At 32.7% G+C, this 7617-nt stretch overlaps 1 pseudogene; it reads left to right on the top strand.

Annotated features, from left to right (window-relative positions):
- The first annotated feature begins 1401 nt into the window (after positions 1 to 1401).
- LOC120177701 lies at positions 1402 to 7276 on the top strand (annotated as a pseudogene).
- The last annotated feature ends 341 nt before the right edge of the window (positions 7277 to 7617 follow it).

Here is a 7617-nt window from a genome sequence, read left to right as displayed (position 1 = left end):
GATTTGTGTTTAATAAATTGTGTAATTGGTGCTTGATCTGAGGGATGCATGCTAAACATTTGAAGCTGTGGGGTGATTGAAGTTGCTACGAATCTTTGTGGAACAATTCATAATGGATTAGAATTGATTGTCAAAATCAATAAAAATATTGTCCTTCATACTTTTTGAGGTTTGTTTGGATAATACATAATAATTACATGTTTAATTACATTAAACATGCAATTACGACTTACTAGAGTAATAATTACATCATCTGGTGTAATTTACGAAGTTTAACTGGATTTACTAATATTAAACAATGAATGAAAACTTAAGTCATTAATTTGTCTCTCAAAAATAAAAAAGTATAATTGAGATTATTCAGTTATGGACTCATTAATTGGAGTCGTTTAATGTTATTATCTCCGTACCATTAAATTCGTTTTTTATTGATTTTTTAAAAGTTAAAATTTTTAAACTTTGACCATAATTATTTTAAAAATTTTAAAAATATATATATAAAAAAATATTTATTAAAAATACTCGATTGAATATTTTTAAAATGTTTTTTCATATTTTTATTAATAATAAATTTTAAATAATAATAAGTTAAAGTTAAAAAAATTGAGGGGGAAACTATAAGGGACAATTTAGGTAGCATAGAGGTAGGGTTAATATAAAATTGTCTAAATTATATAATCTTTCTAGTTTAAGTTTTTAAACAGTTTTTTATTAAGATATCTAATGTTTCGAATGTTATTATTTTAAATGTTTTATACATAATAATAGTTAAAAGTTAATTTTGATAAAAAAATTAATTTTGATAAGTGAATTAGAAAGATTATTAGGGTTAATATAAAACAATTTTTATATTTAAAACTGTTTAAAATATTTTTTTATCAATAATAAATTTTAAACAATAATGAGTCAAGATTGAAAATTTTGATCAGAAAAAAATCAATAAAGAACAATTTGATCAAAATTGATATAAAATTGTCTAAATTATATAATTTTCTAATAAAATTTTAAATATATTTTCTTGTCAACGAAAGTGTTTAATATTTATAACGTTATTTTTTAAATATTTTATCCATCACAATTAGGAGTGAGTATTCGATTGAGTCGAGTTAAAAAATATTTTGAGTTATTCAAATTGGCAAGCAGTATTTTATAATTTGAACTTAACTTGAATTTTTTCAAATAGAGATATTTGACTTTATATATTAATTTTATTATAATTATTTATAGTATTATGAAAATATTTATTCGAATTTCTCTAACCATAATGTAGACACCTATTTTTTCCGGGTCAACAAAAATTATATTATATTTTATTATTAATTATTTTTATTTTTTATTTTTATAGGCCCATGTTCAACCTCCACCTACTCCACTAACCCACATGCCACCATAAAACAAGGGATGCTACGATCATGGGAAGTTGGAATGGTCATGCTCCTATTTTCCTCTGGTATACTCTCAACAGAAAAGGTTATAAAAGGATTTCAAAATGACGTGAAGAAGGTGGAGGCAATAACAAAGCTTATATTGAATCAAATGAACGGTAGAGATTCAAAGGAGAGCAAGGAGGAACATGAACAAGTTATGAGTGAGGTTCATCTCGGATGTCCACCTGGCATCTTCGGTCCTCACATTTCCCGCTTCACCATTTGTCTGCCTTCATGAGTTGAATCCAACAGATTCAATGGACTCTTCAAAGACGAAGAACCTTGTACGGACCAAGACATTAGCTTCGATGAAGATGGCGACTTAGTTTTACCAAGAAGACGCCAGATTTCCCGGCGTTGTTTTACTATGAAAATCCAGCATAATATCACTTCATCCATTCCTAGTGTTGGTTTGCAGGTATGGAAAGCTGAACTAGTTTTGTCGGATTTTGTGTTACATAAGATCTGCACTTCAATGGAGTTTCATGGCTTTGTCTTATTCCATAGTGCTTTAATTATTAAATTCCATGGATTTGTCTATTCCATAGTGCTTTAATTATTAAATTCCATGGATTTGTCTATTCCATAGTGCTTTAATTATTAAATTCCATGGCTTTGTCTTCTACCTTCAAAGTTCAAATAATCGGTTCTTCTCAATTTCTCTTTGGCGCAACGCGATCATTGGAGTAAGTACCCACCGGCCATTGCCGAGACTTAGCGGGATTAAATTCCCCTTTTTTTCATTCAATTGCAATTCAATTAGGGAGCGAATTGTGCATTCGATCGTCACTCTAAATTTTGATATTCTCACAAATCACACTCAAGTTGAACAGTCGCTCTTTTTGTTGGAGAATTTAATTAAAGGTAAGTAATTTGAATCGAATTTTTAAATTGAAATTTTTAATTTTTTACAATTAAGACAACCGACAAATTAAATGGTACCAAAAGAGTAGTTCAAAAGGGTTAATCATTCCTTGACCGTAACCGACTCCCGAATCTGACATATTTCTAGTAAAACATAGATCAGGTAAGATGGTGTCCGATCTACCTAAAGTTTTTAAAATGGTCGGTGGCAACTCTAACCCAATAATTCACGTCAAAGTCCAATTCTGGGTCCAACCGAAAGACGACTGCGATATATAATATATATATATTCTTTTCATATTATAATGTTATTTAATATATTCAAATACAATCTAAAATTATATAATAGTAATAATATTATATTTTAAAAAATTATTTTGAGGGTAAAATATTGATAAGAGTATAAAGGAGTCAATGAATTTATGAGAATTTACAAACAATTATAGGCAAACACAAAAGACGAAATTGATTAAAATGCAAAGTTAAATGACTAACTAAAAAAAGAATATATTTTTAGTAAAAAAAAAAAGAAATGAAGTTACATATGTATTCTTTTGTGGTACATGAGATTCAAATTTAGTTAAAAATGAACTTAAAAGAAATGATGAATTGAAGAAATAAAAATTATAAAATAATTGACGAATTAAATTAAAAAATAAAAAATTTGTTATCAAAAAGAGGACTTGGAAGAACATATGTATTCCATGATGGTTTAGAAATAAATAGTTCAAATTTGATAAAAATGAACTTAAAATGAAAAATGAGTTGAAAGAGTAATAAAATTAATTATTAATTAGTTAAATTATCAAAATACTTAATTAATTTTTTGATTTTTCGAGTAATTTAAAATTTAAAAATTTTAACTTTTTTGGTTGATGATTTAGTTTGACTCAAATAAATTAAAAAAAAAATTAGTGTTTAATAAGTAAAATAATTTTTAAGTAGCAGATAGGCTCCCAGGGCTATAACCTGGAAGACAGTAGCAGACGGGCTCCGAGGGTTTTCAGCTGAGACCTGAGAGAAAGATTAAAACAGGTTCGGCCTTGGTCTCTGTTCTCACCCCACCGTCAGATTACCCAAACCAGTACGTTCCTTCAATTCATAAGAGAGTAGAAAGAATTCTTAATAGCCAACGTTTTGAGAGAGATTTTAAGAATTCTATCTTTGTCCCTCAGGTCCCGATATCACTCCCTTTCTCCTCCTCCATTTTCCATTCTTTCATCATCCTACTCAAATTTGAATCAACAATACAAGGGAACCGAAGAAAATCAAAGCACCGGCAGTTCAGTTTTCAGCAGGGACCCATCTGGCCCACCTCGCCTCTTGGTCGTCCAGCCTCGTCTCTCCCCCTACTTTCTTGCAGGCCAAGCTCAATGAGGCTCTTTGTTTAGCTAACTCCCTTGAGAAACAGCGTGATGACTACTTTGATTCTGATTTCTTCGATAAGGAGTTGCCTCCTCATGTTGTTGTCCAAAACCCTTCTCTTAAATCTTCCAAAATCCGCGCTGGTATGCAAAACCTCTTGCATTTCTTTTTTTTTGTTTTGCTTTTAGGTATTTCTTCAATGTTTTGTTCTTGAATTCTTTCTTTTTTGTTTATTTTTAGACACGTATTTTGGACCTGGAACTGTAGGAAATATCAAATGCCATTTGAATGCTTTGGAGTCCAAGGCAAGTAACTTGTTATAATCTCTCTTCTTATGTTCTTCAAAACGAGCTTATGATTTTAATACAAATGCGGAATCCTTACATATGACCATATGATTTTACTAGGATGGAGTTGATGCTGTTTTTGTCAATATCATCCTATCTGGAGTGCAGCAACGTAATTTGGAGGCAAGTACTTGTTGCCTAATAGCTCTCCTCCCTTTTTAGTCGAAAGGGAAATTCAAGATGTATTCCTATGTCCTATAAAAAAAAGATGTATTCCTATGTGTTTTGCTAATATATTGCTGTTTTCATTAACAGAGAATTTGGGGAAAACCTGTATTATATCGTGTGGGCCTTATAATAGAAATATTCAATGCTCATGCGCACAAGGAGGCCAAGTTACAGGTAAAGTTCCGGGCTTTACTTGGCATTGCATTACATTTTGAAATTTTCAATTTCACTGTTTTTTCCAAAATTGCCTTTTGCAGCTTATTTGGTTATCTATTTAACTTTTCTTTGGGGTTGGGGGTTACCTGATATTGTATAGGCCGAGTTAGCAGCTCTTATGTACAAGAAGACTAGGCTTGTCCGTGTACGTGGACTAGATGGACGCAATGCTTTTGGCCTTAGTGGAGAAGTTGAAGTTGTTAGTGCACGAGGGTAAGGCCTGAATTTCCCGTAGAACAGAATAAAAACTTTGAAATTTTGTTTGTCTAACTTGTATTAGAGAAATCCAAGATTGATATGGACCATTATTCAAGTTGCTTCAGATTCTTATATGAAGCCAAAGAGGTGCTTTAAACTAATGTTTTTCTTGTCTCTGTCTGTATTCTCTTGCATAAATCCTACTTCATTTCCAACCAAATAGGGAAAAACACTATGAATTGAGGATAAATTTCATGGAAGCTGATCTTTACAGGGTAGGGTCATGGGTAATATTTTTTTCATTTTTTCGATATTCTTTTTCAAAAATTGAAATGTTTCTGCGGTTCAAAGTACAAACAATTTTTTATCTGTCTCTTTACCCTTAATATATTCATTTATCAAGCTTATAATTGCCTGTCATGGATAATTGTCTATTCTTAGAAATGGTTTTGATTTGCCTATGTATTGGTTGCAGGAGAGGAAGTGGTGGCCGTGGTTTCATAAGTGGTGCAATAGAAACTGAACTGCAGCTTCAGCACCGAAGGTTTGCTCTTTACTAATTCATATCATCATTCGTCTTATCATGTACACATATGAATGTTTGACTAGTTGCATAACATGTAGCCTTTTATATACATGCTTGTGGTGGTGGTTTTTATTGTTTTAATTTTTTTTTGTGATGGGCAGTATCTGTTCCATTAGGATATTCTGCTTTGGCATTGCCTTGTTGATTATATTCCTTTCGTTCTAAGATTGTGTTAACCATGAAATGCATGTTCTTTTTTCCGAAGCTTGTAGCAATCGATATTAGTGAATATTTTATTCCTCCTCAATCCTCTCACCTCAGTTTGGATGTGGCATGCCTGTTTTCAATCTCTTTATGTTTCCCTTTATGTAACTGGATACTTCTCACTGTGATCTGCTACTTAATGCTTATTAACTTTGTGTTTGTTTTAACGTTCACTGACTGGAACTTATTCTTAGAATCTTGGAACGGCGGAATCATTTGTTATTCCAGATTGAAGAGGTTTGCCGTACCCGAGCTGTGCAATGTGCTGCTCGTAAAAAACGAGGTGGACTTGATGGACAGGGCTTAGCTACTGTTGCTGTTGTAGGATACACAAATGCTGTAGGTGACCAAAATCTAACAGAAACTGCGGTTTGTTTCCTTATTTTCTCATGCTCAACATTTACGTCTTTTCTCTATTAACAGGGGAAGTCTACGTTAATTAGTGCACTCTCAGATAGTGATCTGTATAGTGATGCAAGGTATATTTATTATTCAAGACATTTACCCCTCGAAGATAAATTCCTTGTTATAAGTAGAAGGGTGAATCTTGGCTAATTGGAGGCAGTGATGTGCAGATTGTTTGCAACATTGGACGCTAGACTAAAAGGTGTTGTTCTTCCTTCAGGGTGAGTTGGTCCATATCTAATGTTTTTATCTCTCTCAAATTTTGGAAAATGAAAATAAACATTTCATTTTAATCATTGACGAGACTATAATATTATGCATATAATATGTCAGGAGGAAAGTGCTTCTTAGTGATACGGTGGGGTTCATATCCGATTTGCCAGTGCAGGTAACTGAGAAGCATTGGGCATGTGTCATTGATCCTGTTTTTCTTTTTAGTCTTCATTCATCATTTCACCAATGGGTTTTGCTTTATAGTTGGTGGAAGCATTTCATTCAACCTTAGAAGAGGTGCTAGAGGCTAACCTAATTGTGGTATGAATGGATAAACTCTCCTCTTTTAGTTTTCATAAAAAATAATCTATTTTAAATTGTACTTCTGGTTTTATAAAAGCAGTTTAGTTTAAAGATGATGACCTTATGATTATCTTTAACCGATCAAATCTTTTTAACAGTGCTGAACCTTCTGCATTCCGGTCTACTTATAGATTTTTTTTTCAAATATTTCTGCAGCATGTAATAGATTGCACTGCACCTAGCCACGATGAGCATCGTTCCACAGTGTTGCAAGTTCTTCAACAAATTGGAGTGTCAGAGGAGAAGCTTCAGAGCATGATTGAAGTCTAGAACAAGGTACTTCACATTTTAAACCTCTAATCCTTGCAGAGATTTAAAAAGAAGAAAGAATGAAGATGTCTTCTAACTTCACAATTGACTCAGATTGATTATGAAGAAGAAATGGGTGATGCTGAAGATGTTGAGATCAACGATTTCTCAGGTGCAGAAAACGGCAAGACTGAAGGTTCTCCAGAAGAAGATTGTGTTATGGCGTCAGAGCTATTAGATGGGAAATCAGTTGATGGTAGTGATGCATTGAATGACGATAAGCATGGGGATTACTCCGACAGCTGGCTGTTGTCAGTGGACGACTCTGCGGATGACTTCTGGAATACCCTGAATGACCAGAAGGAAGCTGAGACCTCTAATGACCGTAAGGCGGAAAAAGATTCTGAAGCTGAACCTCTGCATTTTCCACACGTCAAAGTATCTGCACTCACTGGTGTGGGCTTGCAACAACTCTTGGAACTTATAGATGAAAAGCTCAAGGTGCAAGATGAGCAGATGAAGTCTGAAAAAGTAGTGGGAAACAGTTTCGTCAATCGAAAATGGAGGCCTCGAAAAGAAGACGAAGAGTTAGCAGTTGAACAGTGATAAGCAGTATACAATTGCATTATCTCTAGGAGCGTAAATGAACTGAGCATTTAGGGAACTGTTTTTGAACCTCGTTTGTATAACGTTTGTTTATCAAGCTAAATAAACGAGTATGAATAAAATTTTTATTTTATTCAATAAATGAACGAATATGCATATAGGTGTTCGGTTCTTTTATGTTTACAAACAAGTTTATTGACTTGTTTGTTTATGTTTATAAACAAGCTCGTTTATCGACCCGGTCATTTATATTCATGAACAAGTTCGTTTGTTAGTTGGTTGATGTAAGGACTAAATTGAACATATGATATATTTTGGAGTTCAAATTATGAAGCCTGGGGAGTTTAAGCACTAATGTCATAATTTTATCGTATTTTACCTTGCAAATGGACAAAGTTGTGGACAT

Source organism: Hibiscus syriacus, unplaced genomic scaffold, assembly GCF_006381635.1.
Source record: "Hibiscus syriacus cultivar Baekdansim isolate YM2019G1 unplaced genomic scaffold, ASM638163v2 tig00000329_pilon, whole genome shotgun sequence".
NCBI lineage: Eukaryota > Viridiplantae > Streptophyta > Magnoliopsida > Malvales > Malvaceae > Hibiscus > Hibiscus syriacus.
Note: the sequence above shows the minus strand (reverse complement) of the source record. Positions and strands in the feature narration are given on the sequence as shown.